We start from the raw sequence: 9,900 nt of genomic DNA, 5'->3' as shown, positions 1-9,900 counted from the left end.
GAGGCTGGGGGAGGGAGAGTGAGGGAGACTGGCGGAGGCTGGGGGAGGGAGAGTGAGGGTTACTGGTGGAGGCTGGGGGAGGGAGAGTGAGGGAGACTGAGTGAGGGAGAGTGAGGGAGGCTGGGGGAGGGAGAGTGAGGGAGGCTGGGGGAGGGAGAGTGAGGGAGACTGAGTGAGGGAGACTGGCGGAGGCTGGGGGAGGGAGAGTGAGGGTTACTGGTGGAGGCTGGGGGAGGGAGAGTGAGGGAGACTGAGTGAGGGAGACTGAGTGAGGGAGACTGGCGGAGGCTGGGGGGAGGAGAGTGAGGGTTACTGGTGGAGGCTGGGGGAGGGAGAGTGAGGGAGACTGAGTGAGGGAGACTGGCGGAGGCTGGGGGAGGGAGAGTGAGGGAGACTGAGTGAGGGAGACTGGCGGAGGCTGGGGGAGGGAGAGTGAGGGTTACTGGTGGAGGCTGGGGGAGGGAGAGTGAGGGTTACTGGTGGAGGCTGGGGGAGGGAGAGTGAGGGAGGCTGGGGGAGGGAGAGTGAGGGAGACTGAGTGAGGGAGACTGGCGGAGGCTGGGGGAGGGAGAGTGAGGGTTACTGGTGGAGGCTGGGGGAGGGAGAGTGAGGGTTACTGGCGGAGTCTGGGGGAGGGAGAGTGAGGGAGGCTGGGGGAGGGAGAGTGAGGGTTACTGGTGGAGGCTGGGGGAGGGAGAGTGAGGGTTACTGGCGGAGGCTGGGGGAGGGAGAGTGAGGGTTACTGGCGGAGGCTGGGGGAGGGAGAGTGAGGGTTACTGGCGGAGGCTGTTCCTCCTGTCTGAGGGCCTGTGTGTTGCTCTGACTCTGGGCTCTCGGATTTTGTCCTGTTGTTGGCTGCAGATATTTAGCTGTAATTCTGAGCTCCTCCTCCTGATGACTGGGATGATGACTGGGATGGTAGCTGGGGGGGGGAAGGGAGGGATAAGTCTCACTTACTGTCTGACCGGCTGTGTGTAAACTGCAAGTATTTTAGTGATCAGGACAGACTGTCTGGGTATGTTGCCTTGATTAATGTCACATTCCGTGTCTTTCTGAGCTCAGTAATTCTCAGTATGTCTCTCTGCAATGCAGATTGTGTCTGTCTCTCTGTCTGTGACTGTGAGTGGGTTGGGTTATTGTCAGTATACTCAGTGTCTCCCAGATCCCAAACAGTCCTGGGCGTCTAACGGGAACACCTAAAAACCATCCTTCAAGTAAATGTTCAGCTGCTGCGGCTGATGGGTGTGTCAGTGGGACTCAGCGTGCTCGAGTTGCTGTAGGTGGATGGAGGATGACTGTACTGTCAGTGAGCTGATGGTCTGGGTCTGGGTGCGGTCCTGACTGCTGTCTCTGGGGTTCTGGGTCTGCTGGGCAGTGAGCTGATGGACTGGGTCTGGGTACGGTGCTGGCTGCTGTCTCTGGGGTTCTGGGTCTGCTGGGCAGTGAGCTGATGGTCTGGGTCTGGGTACGGTCCTGACTGCTGTCTCTGGGGTTCTGGGTCTGCTGGGCAGAGAGCTGATGGACTGGGTCTGGGTGTGGTCCTGACTGCTGTCTCTGGGTCTGCTGGGCAGTGAGCTGATGGTCTGGGTCTGGGTACGGTCCTGGCTGCTGTCTCTGGGGTTCTGGGTCTGCTGGGCAGTGAGCTGATGGTCTGGGTCTGGGTACGGTGCTGGCTGCTGTCTCTGAGGTTCTGGGTCTGCTGGGCAGTGAGCTGATGGTCTGGGTCTGGGTACGGTCCTGACTGCTGTCTCTGGGGTTCTGGGTCTGCTGGGCAGTGAGCTGATGGTCTGGGTCTGGGTACGGTGCTGGCTGCTGTCTCTGGGGTTCTGGGTCTGCTGGGCAGTGAGCTGATGGTCTGGGTCTGGGTACGGTGCTGGCTGCTGTCTCTGGGGTTCTGGGTCTGCTGGGCAGTGAGCTGATGGTCTGGGTCTGGGTACGGTCCTGACTGCTGTCTCTGGGGCTCTCTGTCTGCTGGGCAGTGAGCTGATGGTCTGGGTCTGGGTACGGTGCTGGCTGCTGTCTCTGGGGTTCTGGGTCTGCTGGGCAGTGAGCTGATGGTCTGGGTCTGGGTACGGTCCTGGCTGCTGTCTCTGGGGTTCTGGGTCTGCTGGGCAATGAGCTGATGGTCTGGGTCTGGGTACGGTGCTGACTGCTGTCTCTGGGTTCTGGGTCTGCTGGGCAGTGAGCTGATGGACTGGGTCTGGGTACGGTCCTGACTGCTGTCTCTGGGTCTGCTGGGCAGTGAGCTGATGGACTGGGTCTGGGTACGGTGCTGACTGCTGTCTCTGGGGTTCTGGGTCTGCTGGGCAGTGAGCTGATGGACTGGGTCTGGGTACGGTGCTGACTGCTGTCTGCTGGGGTTCTGGGTCTGTTGGGCAGTGAGCTGATGCACTGGGTCTGGGTACGGTGCTGGCTGCTGTCTCTGGGGTTCTGGGTCTGCTGGGCAGTGAGCTGATGGACTGGGTCTGGGTACGGTGCTGACTGCTGTCTGCTGGGGTTCTGGGTCTGCTGGACAGTGAGCTGATGCACTGGGTCTGGGTACGGTGCTGACTGCTGTCTGCTGGGGCACTGGGTCTGCTGGGCAGTGAGCTGATGCTCTGGGTCTGGGTACAGTCCTGACTGCTGTCTGTGGGGTTCTGGGTCTGCTGGGCAGTGAGCTGATGGACTGGGTCTGGGTACGGTCCTGACTGCTGTCTCTGGGGTTCTGGGTCTGCTGGGCAGTGAGCTGATGCACTGGGTCTGGGTACGGTCCTGACTGCTGCCTCAGGGTCTGCTGGGCAGTGAGCTGATGCACTGGGTCTGGGTACGGTCCTGACTGCTGTCTCAGGGTCTGCTGGGCAGTGAGCTGATGGACTGGGTCTGGGTACGGTCCTGACTGCTGTCTCTGGGGTTCTGGGTCTGCTGGGCAGTGAGCTGATGGTCTGGGTCTGGGTACGGTCCTGACTGCTGTCTCTGGGGTTCTGGGTCTGCTGGGCAGTGAGCTGATGGTCTGGGTCTGGGTACGGTCCTGACTGCTGTCTCTGGGGTTCTGGGTCTGCTGGGCAGTGAGCTGATGGTCTGGGTCTGGGTACGGTCCTGACTGCTGTCTCTGGGGTTCTGGGTCTGCTGGGCAGTGAGCTGATGGACTGGGTCTGGGTACGGTCCTGACTGCTGTCTCTGGGGTTCTGGGTCTGCTGGGCAGTGAGCTGATGGACTGGGTCTGGGTACGGTCCTGACTGCTGTCTCTGGGGTTCTGGGTCTGCTGGGCAGTGAGCTGATGGACTGGGTCTGGGTACGGTCCTGACTGCTGTCTCTGGGGCTCTCTGTCTGCTGGGCAGTGAGCTGATGGACTGCGTCTGGGTACGGTCCTGACTGCTGTCTCTGGGGTTCTGGGTCTGCTGGGCAGTGAGCTGATGGTCTGGGTCTGGGTACGGTCCTGACTGCTGTCTCTGGGGTTCCGTGTCTGCTGGGCAGTGAGCTGATGGACTGCGTCTGGGTACGGTCCTGACTGCTGTCTCTGGGGCTCTCTGTCTGCTGGGCAGTGAGCTGATGGTCTGGGTCTGGGTACGGTGCTGACTGCTGTCTCTGGGGTTCTGGGTCTGCTGGGCAGTGAGCTGATGGTCTGGGTCTGGGTACGGTCCTGACTGCTGTCTCTGGGGTTCTGGGTCTGCTGGGCAGTGAGCTGATGGACTGGGTCTGGGTACGGTCCTGACTGCTGTCTCCTGGGGCACTGGGTCTGCTGGGCAGTGAGCTGATGGTCTGGGTCTGGGTACGGTCCTGACTGCTGTCTCTGATGTTCTGGGTCTGCTGGGCAGTGAGCTGATGGACTGGGTCTGGGTACGGTGCTGACTGCTGTCTCTGATGTTCTGGGTCTGCTGGGCAGTGAGCTGATGGTCTGGGTCTGGGTACGGTCCTGACTGCTGTCTCTGGGGTTCTGGGTCTGCTGGGCAGTGAGCTGCTGGTCTGGGTCTGGGTACGGTCCTGACTGCTGTCTCTGGGGTTCTGGGTCTGCTGGGCAGTGAGCTGATGGTCTGGGTCTGGGTACGGTCCTGACTGCTGTCTCTGATGTTCTGGGTCTGCTGGGCAGTGAGCTGATGGTCTGGGTCTGGGTACGGTCCTGACTGCTGTCTCTGGGGTTCTGGGTCTGCTGGGCAGTGAGCTGATGGACTGGGTCTGGGTACGGTCCTGACTGCTGTCTCTGGGGTTCTGGGTCTGCTGGGCAGTGAGCTGATGGACTGGGTCTGGGTACGGTCCTGACTGCTGTCTCTGGGGTTCTGGGTCTGCTGGGCAGTGAGCTGATGGACTGGGTCTGGGTACGGTCCTGACTGCTGTGTCTAGGTCTGCTGGGCAGTGAGCTGATGGTCTGGGTCTGGGTACGGTCCTGACTGCTGTCTCTGGGGTTCTGGGTCTGCTGGGCAGTGAGCTGATGGTCTGGGTCTGGGTACGGTCCTGACTGTCTCTGGGGTTCTGGGTCTGCTGGGCAGTGAGCTGATGGTCTGGGTCTGGGTACGGTCCTGACTGTCTCTGGGGTTCTGGGTCTGCTGGGCAGTGAGCTGATGGTCTGGGTCTGGGTACGGTCCTGACTGTCTCTGGGGTTCTGGGTCTGCTGGGCAGTGAGCTGATGGTCTGGGTCTGGGTACGGTCCTGACTGCTGTCTCTGGGGTTCTGGGTCTGCTGGGCAGTGAGCTGATGGTCTGGGTCTGGGTACGGTCCTGACTGCTGTCTCTGGGGTTCTGGGTCTGCTGGGCAGTGAGCTGATGGTCTGGGTCTGGGTACGGTCCTGACTGCTGTCTCTGATGTTCTGGGTCTGCTGGGCAGTGAGCTGATGGTCTGGGTCTGGGTACGGTCCTGACTGCTGTCTCTGGGGTTCTGGGTCTGCTGGGCAGTGAGCTGATGGACTGGGTCTGGGTACGGTCCTGACTGCTGTTTCTGGGGTTCTGGGTCTGCTGGGCAGTGAGCTGATGGACTGGGTCTGGGTACGGTCCTGACTGCTGTCTCTGGGGTTCTGGGTCTGCTGGGCAGTGAGCTGATGGACTGGGTCTGGGTACAGTCCTGACTGCTGTCTCTGGGGTTCTGGGTCTGCTGGGCAGTGAGCTGATGGACTGGGTCTGGGTACGGTCCTGACTGCTGTCTCTGGGGTTCTGGGTCTGCTGGGCAGTGAGCTGATGGACTGGGTCTGGGTACGGTCCTGACTGCTGTCTCTGGGGTTCTGGGTCTGCTGGGCAGTGAGCTGATGGACTGGGTCTGGGTACGGTCCTGACTGCTGTGTCTGGGTCTGCTGGGCAGTGAGCTGATGGTCTGGGTCTGGGTACGGTCCTGACTGCTGTCTCAGGGTCTGCTGGGCAGTGAGCTGATGGACTGGGTCTGGGTACGGTCCTGACTGCTGTGTCTGGGTCTGCTGGGCAGTGAGCTGATGGTCTGGGTCTGGGTACGGTCCTGACTGCTGTGTCTGGGTCTGCTGGGCAGTGAGCTGATGGACTGGGTCTGGGTACGGTCCTGACTGCTGTCTCAGGGTCTGCTGGGCAGTGAGCTGATGGACTGGGTCTGGGTACGGTCCTGACTGCTGTCTCTGATGTTCTGGGTCTGCTGGGCAGTGAGCTGATGGTCTGGGTCTGGGTACGGTCCTGACTGCTGTCTCTGGGGTTCTGGGTCTACTGGGCAGTGAGCTGATGGACTGGGTCTGGGTACGGTCCTGACTGCTGTCTCTGATGTTCTGGGTCTGCTGGGCAGTGAGCTGATGGTCTGGGTCTGGGTACGGTCCTGACTGCTGTCTCTGGGGTTCTGGGTCTGCTGGGCAGTGAGCTGATGGACTGGGTCTGGGTACGGTCCTGACTGCTGTCTCTGGGGTTCTGGGTCTGCTGGGCAGTGAGCTGATGGTCTGGGTCTGGGTACGGTCCTGACTGCTGTGTCTGGGTCTGCTGGGCAGTGAGCTGATGGTCTGGGTCTGGGTACGGTCCTGACTGCTGTGTCTGGGTCTGCTGGGCAGTGAGCTGATGGTCTGGGTCTGGGTACGGTCCTGACTGCTGTCTCTGGGGTTCTGGGTCTGCTGGGCAGTGAGCTGATGGTCTGGGTCTGGGTACGGTCCTGACTGCTGTCTCTGGGGTTCTGGGTCTGCTGGGCAGTGAGCTGATGGTCTGGGTCTGGGTACGGTCCTGACTGCTGTCTCTGGGGTTTTGGGTCTGCTGGGCAGTGAGCTGATGGACTGGGTCTGGGTACGGTCCTGACTGCTGTCTCTGGGGTTCTGGGTCTGCTGGGCAGTGAGCTGATGGACTGGGTCTGGGTACGGTCCTGACTGCTGTCTGCTGGGGTTCTGGGTCTGCTGGGCAGTGAGCTGATGGACTGGGTCTGGGTACAGTCCTGACTGCTGTCTGCTGGGGTTCTGGGTCTGCTGGGCAGTGAGCTGATGGACTGGGTCTGGGTACGGTCCTGACTGCTGTCTCTGGGGTTCTGGGTCTGCTGGGCAGTGAGCTGATGGACTGGGTCTGGGTACGGTCCTGACTGCTGTCTGCTGGGGTTCTGGGTCTGCTGGGCAGTGAGCTGATGGACTGGGTCTGGGTACAGTCCTGACTGCTGTCTGCTGGGGTTCTGGGTCTGCTGGGCAGTGAGCTGATGGACTGGGTCTGGGTACGGTCCTGACTGCTGTCTCTGGGGTTCTGGGTCTGCTGGGCAGTGAGCTGATGGACTGGGTCTGGGTACGGTCCTGACTGCTGTCTGCTGGGGTTCTGGGTCTGCTGGGCAGTGAGCTGATGGACTGGGTCTGGGTACGGTCCTGACTGCTGTCTGCTGGGGTTCTGGGTCTGCTGGGCAGTGAGCTGATGGACTGGGTCTGGGTACGGTCCTGACTGCTGTCTCTGGGGTTCTGGGTCTGCTGGGCAGTGAGCTGATGGTCTGGGTCTGGGTACGGTCCTGACTGCTGTCTCTGGGGTTCTGGGTCTGCTGGGCAGTGAGCTGATGGTCTGGGTCTGGGTACGGTCCTGACTGCTGTCTCTGGGGTTCTGGGTCTGCTGGGCAGTGAGCTGATGGTCTGGGTCTGGGTACGGTCCTGACTGCTGTCTCTGGGGTTCTGGGTCTGCTGGGCAGTGAGCTGATGGTCTGGGTCTGGGTACGGTCCTGACTGTCTCTGGGGTTCTGGGTCTGCTGGGCAGTGAGCTGATGGTCTGGGTCTGGGTACGGTCCTGACTGCTGTCTCTGGGTCTGCTGGAAAGTTCCTGATGTCCAGATTCAGCAGTGGGCTGCTGTGCTTGTTTGTAACACAATAAATGTGTCTGATCTTGGCTGAGCTGAGCTGGGAAGGGAGTGGTTTTTTTTGTGAAAAAGCTGTAACTTGTCTGCAGTTAACCCATCACCATCTGCTCTCTGTCCTTTTGTCCAATCATACTGCACAGACGGAGGCTGTTCTGCCTGTCGTGCATGTGTTAGCACTTGGACTGCCCTGTATTTTCCCTCAAGCCCCTGTCAGATTTCCTGTCCAATATTTCTCCGATTCCCTTTGGAAAATTCCCATTGTATCTTTCTCCACCGCCCTTTCCGAAGGCACATTCCAGATCACAACAACTCACTGTAGTAAAAAACGTTCATGTTTCCTCTGGCTCTTTAACCAATGATCTTCAATCTGTTTCCCTCTGGTCGCCTCCGTGGAAACACTTGTTCCATATTTACTCTCTCAAAACCCTTCCTGATTTCAAACACCTCGATTACATTGTCTCTGCTCAAAGGAGAACAATCACTGCTTCTCCAGTCTCTCACCACATTGGGAGGTTTGTGTTTTGAGATGGAGGAAGGAATGGGAGAATCAGTGAGTGCAGCAGAGGCAGTATAACTGGGGTCAGGGAGCGAGTGGATATGTTTCTGGGGAGAATGGACTGGGGCTGTTGCAGGGGGTGGAGTAGCTGATCTTGGGAAGTCTTTGGAACTGGGATTGTTGAGGAAGTGTGCTGACTCACCCAGTTCACTGAATTATATTTCAGTAAGTGCCCGACAGTCTGATTAAATATTTACTGTGTGACAATTAAAATCAAAACCACTTCAACAAATCAGACTGACTGCCAACAAAGAGGTCAAAATCAGACTGAATATTCACACAGGAAACAGCAACAATGGGAGGGCATTGTGTACAGTGGGAGAGAACGGGAATGGGATTGATCCATTGGGATTGTGTACAGTGGGAGAGAACGGGAATGGGATTGATCCATTGGGATCGTGTACAGTGGGAGAGAATGGGAATGGGATTGATCCATTGGGATTGTGTACAGTGGGAGAGAACGGGAATGGGATTGATCCATTGGGATTGTGTACAGTGGGAGAGAACGGGAATGGGATTGATCCATTGGGATTGTGTACAGTGGGAGAGAACGGGAATGGGATTGATCCATTGGGATAGTGTACAGTGGGAGAGAACGGGAATGGGATTGATCCATTGGGATTGTGTACAGTGGGAGAGAACGGGAATGGGATTGATCCATTGGGATTGTGTGCAGTGGGAGAGAACGGGAATGGGATTGATCCATTGGGATTGTGTGCAGTGGGAGAGAACGGGAATGGGATTGATCCATTGGGATTGTGTGCAGTGGGAGAGAACGGGAATGGGATTGATCCATTGGGATTGTGTGCAGTGGGAGAGAACGGGAATGGGATTGATCCATTGGGATTGTGTGCAGTGGGAGAGAACGGGAATGGGATTGATCCATTGGGATTGTGTGCAGTGGGAGAGAACGGGAATGGGATTGATCCATTGGGATTGTGTGCAGTGGGAGAGAACGGGAATGGGATTGATCCATTGGGATTGTGTGCAGTGGGAGAGAACGGGAATGGGATTGATCCATTGGGATTGTGTGCAGTGGGAGAGAACGGGAATGGGATTGATCCATTGGGATTGTGTGCAGTGGGAGAGAACGGGAATGGGATTGATCCATTGGGATTGTGTGCAGTGGGAGAGAACGGGAATGGGATTGATCCATTGGGATTGTGTGCAGTGGGAGAGAACGGGAATGGGATTGATCCATTGGGATTGTGTGCAGTGGGAGAGAACGGGAATGGGATTGATCCATTGGGATTGTGTGCAGTGGGAGAGAACGGGAATGGGATTGATCCATTGGGATTGTGTGCAGTGGGAGAGAACGGGAATGGGATTGATCCATTGGGATTGTGTGCAGTGGGAGAGAACGGGAATGGGATTGATCCATTGGGATTGTGTGCAGTGGGAGAGAACGGGAATGGGATTGATCCATTGGGATTGTGTGCAGTGGGAGAGAACGGGAATGGGATTGATCCATTGGGATTGTGTGCAGTGGGAGAGAACGGGAATGGGATTGATCCATTGGGATTGTGTGCAGTGGGAGAGAACGGGAATGGGATTGATCCATTGGGATTGTGTGCAGTGGGAGAGAACGGGAATGGGATTGATCCATTGGGATTGTGTACAGTGGGAGAGAACGGGAATGGGATTGATCCATTGGGATTGTGTGCAGTGGGAGAGAACGGGAATGGGATTGATCCATTGGGATTGTGTACAGTGGGAGAGAACGGGAATGGGATTGATCCATAGGGATTGTGTACAGTGGGAGAGAATGGGAATGGGATTGATCCATTGGGATTGTGTATAGTGGATGGGAATGGGATTGATCCATTGGGATTGTGTACAGTGGGAGTGAACGGGAATGGGATTGATCCATTGGGATTGTGTACAGTGGGAGAGAACGGGAATGGGATTGATCCATTGGGATTGTGTACAGTGGGAGAGAACGGGAATGGGATTGATCCATTGGGATTGTGTACAGTGGGAGAGAACGGGAATGGGATTGATCCATTGGGATTGTGTACAGTGGGAGAGAATGGGAAGGGGATAGATCCATTGGGATAGTGTACAGTGGGAGAGAACGGGAATAGGATTGATCCATTGGGATTGTGTACAGTGGGAGAGAA

At 57.7% G+C, this 9,900-nt stretch overlaps 1 protein-coding gene across 1 annotated transcript in view; it reads left to right on the top strand.

Moving 5' to 3' along the window:
• Window positions 1-946: 946 nt before the first annotated feature.
• The window catches only part of LOC137362157 (calpain-1 catalytic subunit-like), a gene marked incomplete at its 3' end in the record, with an annotated part of 112,228 nt that continues 103,274 nt past the window's right edge, over window positions 947-9,900 (top strand). The window contains exon 1 of the mRNA XM_068026642.1: window positions 947-1,015. The remainder of the gene's footprint in view (window positions 1,016-9,900) is intronic.

This window comes from Heterodontus francisci, unplaced genomic scaffold (assembly GCF_036365525.1).
Source record: "Heterodontus francisci isolate sHetFra1 unplaced genomic scaffold, sHetFra1.hap1 HAP1_SCAFFOLD_1044, whole genome shotgun sequence".
NCBI lineage: Eukaryota > Metazoa > Chordata > Chondrichthyes > Heterodontiformes > Heterodontidae > Heterodontus > Heterodontus francisci.
The sequence above is the reverse complement of the archived record's forward strand: the minus strand, read 5'-3'. Positions and strand labels throughout refer to the sequence as shown.